We start from the raw sequence: 15,090 nt of genomic DNA, 5'->3' as shown, positions 1-15,090 counted from the left end.
AAGACAGTTGAGCATTTGGGTATGTATTACAGGAAGGATTCACTACTTTCTACTTGTCTATCCCATCCCGCCCTGTGTTTTGAAGATCCTCACAGAGTGAAGCAATGGTGTGGAAGGACACGGACAGCCGAGTCTCTGCTCTTCCTTTCCTTTGTTGTGAGTCTCTGTTCCCTCCCCTGTGTCTCCCACTCCTTACCCCTGCACAGCGCCCTGCAGGAACAGCGCCTGTGAACGAATACGCAGAAGAATGAACAGCTCCCATCAGGCCTTGGAGACAGGTCTGAAGGGCAGTCCACGCAAACCTGCAGCTCCAACCTTGTTGTCTTGGATAGTCTCCCCAAAATGTCTCACAATGGTATTACAAGGGGACCCCGTTGTATATTTTGTGTCTTGTTTCTTTTCCCTTTCCATAACCCAAAAATCGATTAATTATCTTGTTGACATTATTTCACTCAACTTATATTTTCCCCATAGCCTTATATCTCTATTCCTATCTTACTGATAAACCCAGGGCTCGGGAGAACTAGTCACACACTGGTGATTGACAAAGCCAGACAAGAAACAAATCAGGGCTCAGCTTTAATTTTGTTTTCTTTAAAAATTTCATATCGGTGTACAATATCTCTTCATCATATCCCCCCAAACCCTCCTGTCCTGCCTCTGACAACACATCTCTGCCCCAGTTTCATTAGCTCATGCAGGTGACTTTTTTCTTTTTTTTTTTTTTTTTTTACTTTTTTTTCTTATCCAACATTCTTTTCATTATTATTTTTTATTATTAATTACACTTTATTCATTTTGTATCCCCCCACAAGCCCCTCCCTCCTCCCCTCCCGATGCCACCCTTCCTCCCCTTTCTGCATGCATGCCCCTCCCCAAGTCCACTGATAGGGGAGGTCCTCCTCTCCTTCCTTCTGATCTTAGTCTATCAGATCACATCAGGAGTGGCTGCATTGTCATCTTCTAAGTGGCCTGATAAGGCTGCTCCCCTCTCAGGGGAAGGTGATCAAAGAGCAGGTCAATCAGATTATGTCAGAGGCAGTCCCTCTTCCCATTACTATGTAACCCACTAGGACATGGGCTACATCTGTGCAGGGGTTCTAGGTTAGAGTATGAGTCTCTGGGAAGCTCCCTGTGTTCAAATTTTCTTGTTCTGTTGCTCTCCTTGTGGAGTTCCTGTCCTCTCCAGCTCTTGCTATTTCCCACTTCTTACATAAAATTCCATTCACTCTGCCCGACAGTTGGCCATCAGGCTCAGCATCTGCTTTGATAGTCTGCACGGCAGAGGCTTTCAGAGGCCCTCTGTGGCAGGTTCCTAGGTTGTTTCCTGTTTTCTTCTTCTGATGTCCATCCTCTTTGCCTTTCAGGATGGGGATTGAGCATTTTAGTTAGGGTTCTCTCTTTTGCTTAGTTTGTTTAGATGTACAGATTTTAGTGGGTTTATCCTATGTTGCATGTATATACGTGTGTGTCTTTTTGCTTCTGGACAAATCACTCAGGATGATCCTTACCTGCAAAGTTCATGATTTCCTTATTTTCCATTGCTGAGTAATACTCCATTGTGTAGATGTACCACAACTTCTGCATGCATTCTTCAGTTGAGGGACATCTGGGCTGTTTCCAGCTTCTTGCTATTACAAATAAAGCTGCTACAAACATGGTTGAGCAAATGTCCTTTTTGTGTACTTGAGCCTCTTTTGGATACATGCCTAGGAGTGGTATGGCTGGATCTTGAGGAAGCACTATTCCTAGTTGTCTGAGAAAGCGCCAGATTGATTTCCAGAGTGGTTGTACAAGTTTACATTCCCACCAGCAGTGGAGAAGGGTTCCCCTTTCTCCACAACCTCTCCAGCATGTGTTGTCACTTGAGTTTTTGATCTTGGCCATTCTCATGGGTGTAAGGTGAAATCTCAGGGTTGTTTTGATTTGCATTTCCCTAATGGCTAATGAGGTTGAGCATTTTTTTTAGTGCTTCTCTGCCATTCGATATTCTTCTACAGAGAGTTCTCTGTTTAGCTCTTTTCCCCATTTTCTAAGTGGATTACTTGGTTTGCTGCTTTTCAGCTTCTTTAGTTCTTTATATATACTGGATATGAGTCCTCTGTCAGATAAAGGGTTGGTGAAGATTCTTTCCCAATCTGTAGGCAGTCGCTTTGTTTTGATGACAGTGTCCTTTGCTTTACAGAAGCTTTTCAATTTCATGAGGTCCCATTTATTGATTGTTGCTCTTAGAGCCTGTGCTGTTGGTGTTCTGTTCAGGAAGTATTTTCCTGTACCAATGAGTTCTAGGGTATTCCCCACTTTTTTTTTCTAGCCGATTTAGTGTGTCTGGTTTTATGTTGAGGTCTTTGATCCACTTGGACTTCTTTGTTTTGTGCAGGGTGATAAGTATGGATCTATTTTCATTTTTCTACATGTAGACAGCCAGTTGGACCAGCACCATTTGTTGAAGGTGCTATCTTTTCTCCATTGTATGGTTTTGGCATCTTTGTCAAAAATCAGGTGTCCATAAGTGTGTGGGTTTATTTCTGGGTCCTCTGTTCGGTTCCATTGATCCACCATTCTGTTTCTATGCCAGTACCATGCAGTTTTTATAACTGTTGCTCTATAGTACAGCTTGAGATCAGGGATGGAGATACCTCCAGAAGATCTTTTATTGTAGAGGATTGTTTTAGCAATTTTGGGTTTCTTGTTATTCCATATGAAGTTGAAAATTTTTCTTTCCAGGTCTGTAAAGAATTGTGTTGGCAATTTGATGGGAATTGCATTAAATCTGTAGCTTGCTTTTGGTGAGATGGCCAGTTTTACTATGCTAATCCTGCCAAGCCATGAGCATGGGAGATCTTTCCATCTTCTGATATCTTCTTCTAATTCTTTTTTCAGAGACTTGAAATTTTTTTTCATACAAGTCTTTGACTTGCTTGGTTAGGGTTACACCAAGGTACTTTATGTCATTTGTGGCTATTGTGAAGGGTGTTGTTTCCCTAATTTCTTTCTCAATCCTTTTGTCTTTTGTGTACAGGAGGGCTACTGATTTTTTTGAGTTAATTTTGTATCCGGCCACTTTGCTGAAGGTGTTTATCAGCTGTAAGAGTTCCCTGGTAGAGTTTTTGGGGTCACTCATGTATACTATCATATCATCTGCAAATAGTGATAATTTGACTTCTTCCTTTCCAATTTGTATCCCCTTGATCTCCTTCAACTGTCTTATTGCTCTAGCAAGGACTTCCAGCACTATGTTGAAGAGATATGGAGAGAGTGGGCAGCCTTGTCTTGTCCCTGACTTCAGTGGGATTGCTTTAAGTTTATCTCTGTTCAGTTTGATGTTGGCTATAGGCTTGCTGTATATCGCCTTTACTATGTTTAGATATGTGCCTTGTATCCCTGATCTCTCCAATACTTTAAACATGAATGGATGTTGGATTTTGTCAAATGCTTTTTCAGCATCTAGGGAGATTATAATGTGGTTTTTTTCTTTCAGTTTGTTAATATGGTGGATCACATTGATGGATTTCTGTATATTGAACCATCCCTGCATACCTGGGATGAAGCCTACTTGGTCATAGTGGATAATATCTTTGATGTGTTCTTGGATTCTGTTTGCAAGTATTTTGTTAAGTATTTTTGCATCAATGTTCATAAGGAAGATTGGCCTGAAATTCTCTTTCTTTGTTGAGGCAGGTGACTCTTAATGTTAATGTGTTAACATAGATCCAAGAGACCTCCCAGAGCAAAGAAAAATGGTAGCTCCACAGTGCCTGACCCAGGGGCACTGACCTCTCCAAGTTGCCTCACTTTCACCCTCCCTCGTCCCCACTTCCTGCTTACCTACTGGGCCTCACACTCTGCCTAAGTCTGTGTAGACATTCAAGTGACATGGGAGTGGAGGAGGTGCAGAGCTCAGAGCTGCACTGGGTTCTACCCACTGGTTTCTCACACAAGCAAAGGATGCTGTGCCCAAGAGCCACACCTCGGCAGAGGCTCAGTAGTTTTGATAATCGAGTCCAAGACGCAGTTTAAGGCTCTTGCGGGATGAAGCTTTCCTGGGACATCCTGAGAGAGAGTTTGTAAGGCCCGTGTCGGCTGCGCGCGCACAGGTCTTCTAACCGTGGAGAGTACCTGGATCGATACCCGGGACAGGGCCGTGTTGAGATGAAGGCCCGGCAGAGCTCCTGGACCGGCCGGCCGGGACCCCCCAGGGTCCTGACAGCCTGGCGGTGGGGCAGTTTGCATTCAAAGCGGAGCGCTGGCTGCTGCGGTTGCTGGGAGATGCGCGCCACGCGTCAGGGGTCGCGCTTCTAATAATTCTCCTTTGTCCGCGGTTGTTGCGGCAGCAGCCGCCAGTGAAGGGACTGGAGCTCTGAGGGTCCCCGGTGAACAGGATCAGCCGTGTCTTTTCATCAACAGTTCGCTGAAGGACTAACGACTGGGAAGGGGGAGGTGATGCCCGGCCTTGGCGCTGTCAGTTACAGACTCGGAGGTGGCGGGCGACTTGGTATTCACAGACATTCGGTGTCACCGAAGCTCCTGGTCGCGGCGATGAGGGACTGTTCCAGATGTCAGGAAGAGGAAACTTCAGGACGGACCTTCCCCAAAACCCAAGTAGGACGAAACCTCAGCATCAGGTCCTGCAGTGGCCAGCGCCGACCCTGTCCTGCGCCGTGGGCTTGTGCGGTTTGCGGCTAGGGCTCTGCGGACGCCCAGACCAGAAGCGACCACGGTATCATCTGGCAACCTGTAAATACCCCTTTCAGAATCTCAGGTCCCCGACTTTTCGACTTCATAAAAGGAGGGAAGGTTTGACACCGCGAGCCCTCCCCCGAACGCAGACACCGAGGACACGAAAGCCTTCTTGAGCCTCTTTGAGTTCGCGCGGAGACAGCTAGGAAACTCCGTGAGGCCAAGGCTTCCCCCCAAACTTCCGGAAGAGCCAGTAGTCTAAGGACGACGGTAAATCCTTGTTCAAGCTGAGCCGAACTGACATCCCTGCGCCCTAGGACTACGGTCGAAGAGGGGCGCCATCTGGCAGAGGCCTTCCTCCCACTGCGTTATCTAAACGTTTTGGGCGAATGGATTCTGAAATTGAGCAAAACTGGAAAGAGTACAAATTGTCACTGAGAGGCAAGAGGGATAGCTGCCCAGCAGGCGAACTCCATCGGGGATGGTAGGGGGCTTGCAGTTTGTGCGTCCGCTGAGCGAGAGGATTGGACTGGCTAGGGCCTTTATCTCTGGGTCCCACCAACCATGGTCGGGAACTCATTGCCAGGTGACATGTGTTAATCTTCTACAGCATTTTCCTTTTTCTCAGAGCTTTCTACTTAGAAAAAAAAAACGAGGTTCGTAAGTTTTTCATCTTGAAGAAAATCATAAAATTTCGAGAAAAAGCCCTTTCTCAATGACAATTTTATCCTCAATTACCTGTAGAGGTCATTGGGAAGGCTTGCACGTAGTTGGCCGGTTAGCTCAGTTGGTTAGAGCGTGGTGCTAATAACGCCAAGGTCGCGGGTTCGATCCCCGTACGGGCCACACGTATTTTAGTTTAGTGGACTTAGGCCTTAAAACGAGGAAGCAAACTTGCTATGAATGGACTCTGTGTGGCTGTCTAAGGCATATCACCTTCAAAGTGTCCCGTCTGGATTGACCTATGCCATCTATCTAGGTTCTTATTTTGTGGTTTAAGGTCCTGAAAGCACAGATGGAGTAGAGAACCAGAAGGAATCCCATCTGGAAGTGTGGGAAACAGCACTGAATACCTGGGCCTGTCTCCATGACACATTTTATGTAGCGCCCCTCCTCCCCAGCCACACTGACTCCACCAGCTGACTTCCTCCAAAGCTGTGCGCATTAGAAGGCTGGCTAATGCTCCTGGAAGAAACCCAGTCCTGGCCTCTCATTGCCTCTTCACTTCTGTTTCCTGCCTTCTGCTCACTGGAGACGCTGAACTGGAGAATGCCGGCTTCAGAGCCCCAAGCTGTCCCCAGTGTCCAGCTGCTTAGTGAGGTCCAAAGCATCTTCTGGCAGAGAGCTTTCCTGACAGTTTTCTGAACCTGAGTGTTGTCCCTTCCAGAGCTCCCAGAGAGCCCAGCACAGGTCTGTGTGTGACATTTACTTGAACCTTTTAGTGAGATCCCCATTACATTAGAGAAGGCAAACATCAAGATGTGTGTAATGCAATAAATCAGATGTTCTCAGATTTTTCTCCAAACTTCTCTAATTAAAGTCCTGGGAACCAATTTAGGGCTTTACACACTAGGCAAGCACCGTGCTGCTAAGCCACATCCCAGTCCTTACATATTTTAAAAAGTCTGTTCAGTGAATTTGTGCTCCAAAGTCTGTAGGAGGCACGCTTTCCTCAGAGAAAGCGTGTAAATGGCAACTCATGTCTCTGAGACCCCACGAAGCTCTGAGTGGTTGTAATGCTCCAAGATCAGGATGACAGGGAAGGGCAGAGTGTGGCAGATGAACACAGAGGCAGGGGGATTCTGGAAGGTTGAACTCAGTGGAGCTGAGCAATGGGAGAGAGGTGTCTTAAGAGATGGGAGTTTCCACTGCACTCATCTGAAGTGAATAAAACAGTGAGACAAATGTTTCTCAGACTCCAGTTGACTGGGTTAGCGATCCTCAGAAGTTACACGGTCAGAACAAGTTCTAGGGGATGATTCTAAGTCTATAGTTTATGAGATCTTAGCTCTTAGAAGAAACAAATTAAAAAACAGTCACAGCCTTGTACAATAGCGAAATGATGAAGGTTTCACACAAGAGAAGTTATTCAAGGAAAGCAGCTCAGGGTCCATTTGATTGCCAGCTCTATTCTCAACATTCAGGACTCATCTTCCACTTGCTTCCCTGTGATATCCCAGGGAGCAATGGGAATCTTTTCTTCTTTCTGTGACATTATATAATGGAGGAAAGTAGTTCTGGATTGCTCTCTGTTGGATCTTCCCTTGCACTGATATGTAATCAGTCTCTCAGATTGAGTGTGTGTGTGTGTGTGTGTGTGTGTGTATGAGAGAGAGACACACACACATACACACACACACAGAGTGAGAGGGGGGAGGAAAGAGAGAGAGAGAATTAGGTTCTCTGAATAAATGTGATTTGGAAATCTCTTTAGTTCTTCCTTGTTATCTACTGTGAACCTGCTTCATAAGGAACGTATAGATCCTGTGCAAAAAGCAGCCCTTACTCACTCTCTCTGAAGTTGGACTTTTCAGGGTTTTCTGGTCAGGAGATTGACAGACCTGCAGCTGCACTGAGACAGCCTCCCATCAGCATCTTCACATCAGAAATGTTGAGTCTTGGTCTCCAAGCACCCTGCATCTATCTGCAGCTTGTAATCAACATAGCCTCACTTGGAAATTGCACCATATCAGCTAGTACTGCATCTGAAGCATTTCATATCCAGAACGAAGGAGTCCACTCCCCTCTGGGATTCATCTAAACAAGACTCTCTGAGCTGAGGGAGCAGGTTCACTTACAACTGCCATTTGCTGTTCCCTTCCTTCTTGTTTCACACTCCTCTGCCTTTCTCTTCCCTCAGAAGCCTTAATGCTCTCCTTTGAAGAAAAGTAACACAGGAGGTTCTTTATTCATTGACTGAATGAGTGAATGAGCAAATAAATAGTCCTCAAGCTCCTTCTCTCTTCGTACTATTCTACTGCATCCTCTGCTTCCAGCTTACCTATGTGACTAGAGACAGTCCCCTTGCAATCCACAAATATCGTCTGGCTTTCAGTTCCATGTGTCCTTTTCTATTCTAAAAGATTTGTTGAGCTTATTCTACATAGTCCAGCTGAATTTGGCAGCAAAAGGACTTGTCCACATCTGCCCTTTTCGGATCCAATGAAGGCCCAGGTATTTTTCACAGGGTCTCAGAGCTGGGAAGTGGCAAGACTCAAATAGGAAAGCAGAGGTAATTATCAAATAATGAGTTCTTCATCTCCCCCAATTCACCTGTCACTACTCAGTCTCCACAGTAACTCATCCACTAACATGCCATATATCTAAGCTGCCAAGTTCCACAGCCTTGAATTTAGACTGGGCCCCTGGTAATAGTCTCCTGCCCTGGAGCTGGGACTCCATCTGTCTGGGACTCTGCCAGGGCAGTTCCAGACAAGTTTGGCGGTATTTAGGCCTAGTATGCAGATGGAATTCTCCTTTCAGAGAAAGAACGTGAGTGTGGTTTTGTTAATACAGCTTCTAGAGTGAAGAGCACTGAGTGTTCAGCTCCAGACCCTTCTCCAGACGGGGCTGTTTGTGTGTTTCCAGCACTTCACGTAGAGAAGCCTGCAAATGAGCCCTGTATGCAGACACTGCTGTTTTCTCACTTACATAGGTTAGAAGATTCTTCACCGGAGAATCCAACGTGCTGAGGTAAATCTGCAGAATGTGTCTCTGAACCTGAATGCAGAGCTTCTCTCATTCCCCCTCACTTAGCTGTGCCCTAATGGTCACTGTCCTTGGGCTCTTGTTCCTGAAAAGCAGGCCCCTGTTTCATTCTTCCAGGGGGAAAAAAAAAAAAAGACTGTCCACAATCTTATATTTCAGATTCCAGAACAGAAGAAAGTCTGTCCCAGATCTGGATGGTCTGTGGTCTATGTTCTGGGTTATGTAGTCTACTCAGAAGAGATGGCTCAAGAGTTTCCACTCAGGATTTCCCAGCTATCATTGTGTTCTTGGTAGGTTCATTTTTTTTTTTTTTTTTTTCAGACTAGGAATGTGATGAGGGAGCATTTGTAGTCAGAGCCTCTGGGAAGAAGCAGGGCAGAGTGTAGGGCATCCCACACTGCCTTCTGAAGGGAAGGATGAGAAGTGTCATCGCAGGGAAACGGTGCCTGTGCAAAACACAAGGAGGGAAGAAGGATGGAGGAGCTGGGACACTCAGAGACACCCCGAGGAGAATGTTGAAGATTCTGGAGAGCTTTTGAGGGAAACTGGGCAAGCGGCTCAAATGGTCATAGCAAAGTGATTCTCAGGTTTCCTCAGAGCTTAGAAATAAGAAACTTTGGCTAGCTGGGATGAGGGTCACGTCCCACTGGCTAAGCGGAGGACTGTCCGCAGGACGTCGTTGGTGGCGGTGCGCGGCGGTGGGAAGCTCCCTGCCTGTGAGGTGCAGAACGACCCCACTGTGGGAGAGCGAGCAAAGAGAAGGACGGGAGGAGGGCAGAGTGCTCCCAGCGCAGCATGATGTGTAGGGCTAGGGGAAAGTCCCAAACCTGGGAGAGAGGAGCTTCTGACCTGTGAGTGAAAGAACAAATGGAGACACTTAAAAAGGTTTGCCAAATGCTCAGACTAACGAGGACGTGATTGTGTTCAAGGGAGGACCAAAGTTTGTGCTTAGAATGTGACGGGAAGGAAGCTAATGAGGCTAATTTTGAGTTCTCAATGTAGTGGAGTCCAGTATATTTTCAAAGAGGTGGAAGAAGTAGATTGTCAGACTGTTGCTGGAAAGGCGACATAATAAATTGGAGGATGTGGGCATCGATCCCACTACCTCTCGCATGCTAAGCGAGCGCTCTACCATTTGAGCTAATCCCCCATGCTGGTGGGTTCCTTCTTTTCTTTCCTTTCTTTTATGGGCAATGAGTCCGCTGGTTGTCATAATTATGTGCGCTAGTTAGGGCCCAGGAAAGCATGATAGTCAAGGCCCAAAACTCAGAGCCGGGATTCTCATCGCCTAATTGCCCAAAAGTGTAAGGAGTGAACTAGGAGCCTGAGACGACAAGAGAAAGTCAGAAAAGTAAGCCTGTTTCTGTCGGTTTCGAATCGGGGAGCTCTGAGGGCCACTATGCTACGGACGGAAACACCCTTCAGTGCCAGTTCTAGACCCTCTAGCATTCAGGATAGACACCGCATCCCTCCTAAAGTGCTATGCAGAAGTTACAGACCCACACGAACAGAGAGAAGCGCGGGGAACGCAGCCAAACCGATGATAAAGGCCACAGTGGAGAGGAGAGACCCTGGCACAGGGGAAGACTCAGAGGTGTGGCTTCGGCGGCCCGGAAAGAGGACAGAGCTCAACGGAGGAAACAGCCTTGGTGTAGGAATCCCCGGGCGGAGACGCGGTGGTGCATCTCAGGGGAATCTGGAGTGTGTGAAACGCAGGGAGAGCAGGAGGATGAGGGAGCCCGATGACCATGAGACACAGTTAGGAGAACTTTGCAGATGCTGGAGAGCTCTTGAGCGCCCCTCGGCAGGTGGCTCAAATAGTCACAGCACCGCGTAACGGGAAGGTTCTCAGTTCCTCAGAGCTTAGAAATGGAAAATTGAGACCAGCAGGGATGGATGGGGTCAGGATCTACTCAGGCCGCACGGAGGTTTGCTTACGCCGCTTTCGGCAGCAGCGCAGGGCTGTTGAGTAGCTCCCTGCTGCGGCGACGAAGAAAAAAAAAAAAATCCCCACGACGGCGAAAAGATAGACAAACACAGGGAAATTCCCAGAGAGGCGGGCAAAGCAAGCTCAAGATGCGGAGGTTTAAGGGGAAAGTCCTAAATAAGGGCGCACAGAGAGGTCCCGACTCAACGTTTGCAAACGCTTTCAAACATTTGTGAAAGGCACAGAACAACACGCACGGTGCGAACGGGAGAACCCTCGGGAGACTGTGAGTGTGCAGAAAGTGTCTCCAAACACCGTAAGAAACATTAGTCTCTTTCTTGTGGATCACGTCAGCCTTCCCTCCGTTGGTGTCAGCCAATGACACACAGAAACCCTACTAGGGACTCCCTGTGGCCGACCATCCTCCCTACCCCACCCACATTCCCTGGGGACTTTGCCTTTCGGTGGGGATCCAGGTCCCCCTAGCTCTTTTCACTGCCCCTCAGAGCCTCTCCTCAGAGCCCATCTCTAATCCTTTGTGTCAGCTATTGATCAGAAACGCTTTCTAGCATGACCCTCCAGGAACCACACTGAGCGGGGACACAGGCAGGGAATTTCCACTGTCCTTCCTGCCCTCCATTCTGATCTCTCTAGATCTACTCTTAGTCCTCTAGCAGCTACCTGCAGGAGCCCCTCTTCCCACCTACCTCCACTCGGTGGGACCATGGTGCCGATCCTGGTCCCCTAGCTCTTTCCATTGACCCTCTGATACTTTCCTCATAGCCCATCTCTGCAACAAAGTTTTGACTTCTTTAAAAACTCAGTTATGGCATGTAAATACATTTTTATTTTAATCCCAAGAGTGGGATATGGGGCTGCCTCAGTTTATCCACAGCTGACAATTGCCTTGTGCAGCTCAGAAAGGGGTGTGGTTTTTGCCAGCTACAGTTAGTGGAATTCTGAGGACCCTGAGAAGGTATAAATACCAGAGCCAGGAGAGAGCCAAACAAACAAACAAACAAACAAACAAAAACAACTTGGAAAAATAATGCTGCTGCTGGTTCATCCTGCTGCTGCATTTGCTGTTTGCTGTTGTGCTGGACCGCTAGATATCCTGATGACTGAGATTGGTTTGCCCCAAAGGACCCAATGGCCCTAACCAGCCAGAGGTAGCTAAAGAGAACTCCACCCCCTCTCCCCACTAACCTTTCTCTCCTACCTAGTGTTGGGTGTTGGAAGTTATCAGGAATGATAATGGGGTGGAGAAGGAAGGTAAAGTCATAAAAAGATCCAATTAAAATAGATTTTAAAAATACACGCTACACATCTCCATTCCTTTGGTCATCCACCAACCTGCAGGAGCCCTCTCGAGCAGGAACCCACATCCACCACACTTGCCTAGGATCCAGAGTGGCCAACTGCAACTGAAAAATACCCAACAGAGACAAGATCAGATATCTACACCACGAAACATCTCAACTGTCACAACTCCACTGCTTATGTGGACAGGCAAGACAGTATGGCTCCTCAAGAAGACAGTACCCTATTGCATGAGGCCTGGAGAAATGCAATATAGCTGAAGCATAAAACAAGAGCTTCAAAAGAGTAATTATGAATGTGTTTATTAACGACTTTAAACCTATTGAAGTCCACCGATATTGAGACGTAACCAGACATGCCTAGGCCTTGCTATCTAACACAAAAACAGCTGTTTTGTCTTCCCTAGCTCAAAATTCAATACTTGCTGCTTAGAATAATGACAGAGATAAATGTATATTCTGCGCAAGCTATACCACAATAGCCTGCTATGTTCTTTTCTCACAGGTATGTAGGAAGCTGGAAGGTCCTCAAACTCCCAAGACAGGGAACAAGAAAGTTCCCAATTTCCCCTATCCCATATCCCAACCAATCTGCTTAAAGGTCAGCTGAAATGCTTTTTCTAGCTACCTAGCCATAATGTGCCTGAAATAGAATTGATTCTTCCAGATTGGTTGTGGTCTTTTCCTTTAAAAACTCACTCGGAGAATGACTTGACATCTCAGTCAACTGCCAAGTCTACTGTGTCCCTGATTATGATCAGTCTTGGGTGAGTGTTCAATAAACCATTCATCTCTGACTGAGATCTGTGTCTGAATGGTTTTGAGGCTATTCTTGGACTATAAGAAACCTTTAAAAAAGATATGAAAAACTAACAAACACTGCTGAATAAATGTTTAGTTTGAATGAAAGTAGCCTCCATAAACTCGTAGGAGTGGCACTATTTGAAAGGATTAGGACATGTGACCCTGTTGGAGTAGGTTTGGCCTTATTGGAGGAAGTGTGTCACTGGGCTGGACTTTGAGGTTTCAGAAGCTCAAGCTCACTCTCTCCTCCTGCTGCCTGCCTGTCCAAAAGTAGAACTCTCAGCTCCTCTCCAGCACTATGTCTGCCTGAGTGTTGCCATGCTTCCAGCCAAGATGATAATGAACTGATAATGAACTCTGAACTGTAACCCAGTCCCAACTAAATGCTTCCCTTCATGAGAGCTGACATGGTCATAGTGTCTCTTTACAGAAGTAGAAACCCCGAGACAATGAAATAAGAAAAACATTTCAAGACATGAAAGTAAATACAATCATTAAAGAAAACCTAAACTGAGCTGAAGCTGGAAATAACAAACTTAGGCTAAAGTAAGCCTCATCAATAGACTATAAGAGATTTAAGAGAGAATTTGAAGACAAGGTAGAATAAATGAATAGCTCAGTCAAAGAAACTGTTAAGTCTAAAAATGTCTAATCACAAAACATCCAGAAAGTCTGATCAAAGGCACACAAAAATATTTTTAAAGGAAGTCGGAAGAGAAATCTTCTCTAATCTAAAGAAGGAGGTACCTGTCCAAGTAGAAGAAGCACACAGAACACCAAAGAGGACCAGGAAAGAAATTATTTTTTTTAAGATTTATTTATTATTTATACAACATTCTGCCTGCACACCAGATCTTACTATAGATGGTTCTGAGCCACCATGTGGTTGCTGGGAATTGAACTCAGGACCCCTGAAAGAACAGCGAATGTTCTTAACCTCTGGGCCAGCTCTCCAGCCCAAGGAAAGAAATTCTTTCTCAGAGCACATAATACTCAAAGCAATAAATATATAGAGTAGAACAAAGAAACAATATATTAAAAGTTACAAGGGAAAAATATCAGTCATATAAAGGCATGCCCATTAGAATAACACCTGAGTTTTCAATGGACACTTTGACAACCACTAGTGCCTGGACAGATGTTCCACAATCTCAGAGAGAATACAGATGTCAACCCAGACTTCTACACACAGTAAAACTGTCAATCACAATCAACTGGGAAAGAAAAGCATTCCACAAGGAAACCAAATTTAAATAATTTCTATCTACCAACCCAGTGCTACAGAAAACATTAGAAGAAAAACTTCAGTCTGAGGAGATTGGCCCATCCAAAAAAGAGACAAGGAAAAATAATCCCAGAACAGTAAATCAAAAGAAGGGGAAAAACACACAACAACGACAAAATAACAGAAATCAACACACACTTCTCTTTGGTAACAGACTAAGAGGTTAAATTAGAAAACAGAACCCATCTCTCTACTGAATCTAAGAAATAAACCTCATCACCAAATATAGAGATCACCTCAGGGTAAAAACATGGAAAAAGACATTCTAAGCAAATGAACCCAAGAAGCAGGCAGGTGTAGTTATTTTAATGTCAGACAAAATAGACTTTAATCAAAACTGACCAGAGAAGAAAGAGGACACTTCATACTCTTTAAAGAAAAAATCCACCAGGAGAATATTACAATTTCAAACAGTTATGCATCAAACTCAAGAGTACTCAAGTTCATAAGAGAAATACGAGTACAGCTAAAATCACATATTTATCCTCACACAGCGACAGGGGTGACTTCCATTCCCTACTTTCCTCCATGACAGGTCATGAAGACAAAAACTAAACAGAGAAACACTGCAGTTAAATAACATCACAAGTCAAATGGACCTCACAGACATCTACAGAACTAAACACTAAACACTAAGGAATACACTTTCTTTTCAGCAGCTCATGAGACGTGCTCCAAAACTGGCCACATGCTAGGAGACAAAGCAGTTTTCGATAGATACAAGAAAATTGAAATTACCTCCTACCTCTTATCTGGATTAAAGCTGGATAGCAACAGCAGCTGAAAGTCTACAAACTCATGTAAACTGAGAAATTCACTACTGAATAAAGAACAGGTCACTACAGAATTCAAGAAACAAATTAAATCCTTTTAAAACTGAATTAAAGTAAACATACCTTACCCACACCTGTTGAACATAAGGAAAGTGGTACGAAGAGGCAAGTTCATAGCACTAAATGCCTACATCAAAAGCTACAGAGATCTCATAATGGTAACTTGGTTACATAAATGTTTTTTTTTTTTTGAAAGCTCTAGGCAATGACAAGAGGGAATAACAGCCCAACAGAGAAGACAGCCAGAAATAATCAAACTCAGAGCTGAAATCAGTGAGACAGAAACAAACAAATAAACATATTTTAAAAAATTCAAAGAATCAGTGCAATGAATTGCTTCTTTGAGAAAATCATCATAATTGTCAAAGTTTTATCAAAATTACATAAAATACAAAGAGAAGATCCATATTAACAAAAATAGAAAGGAAAGGGGAACATTACAGCAAATACTGAGGAAACTCAGACTATCAGAAGGACTTACTTTGAAAATTTATATTCCAGCAAATTGGAAAACCTACAAGAATTGATGAGCTT

The 15,090-nt window shown here is 45.0% G+C and overlaps 2 non-coding genes across 2 annotated transcripts; one reads left to right on the top strand and one right to left on the bottom strand.

The window, feature by feature from the left end:
* The first annotated feature begins 5,452 nt into the window (after window positions 1–5,452).
* On the top strand, window positions 5,453–5,526 carry Trnai-aau (transfer RNA isoleucine (anticodon AAU)). Its single transcript has one exon. It is a non-coding gene; the product is annotated as a tRNA-Ile (tRNA).
* A 3,939-nt stretch (window positions 5,527–9,465) lies between these two features.
* Trnaa-agc (transfer RNA alanine (anticodon AGC)) lies at window positions 9,466–9,538 on the bottom strand. The gene has a single exon. It is a non-coding gene; the product is annotated as a tRNA-Ala (tRNA).
* Between the last annotated feature and the right edge of the window lie 5,552 nt (window positions 9,539–15,090).

The sequence above is a fragment of the Meriones unguiculatus genome, chromosome 19 (genome assembly GCF_030254825.1).
Source record: "Meriones unguiculatus strain TT.TT164.6M chromosome 19, Bangor_MerUng_6.1, whole genome shotgun sequence".
Taxonomy (NCBI): domain Eukaryota; kingdom Metazoa; phylum Chordata; class Mammalia; order Rodentia; family Muridae; genus Meriones; species Meriones unguiculatus.
This window is presented reverse-complemented; position numbering and strand designations above follow the sequence as displayed.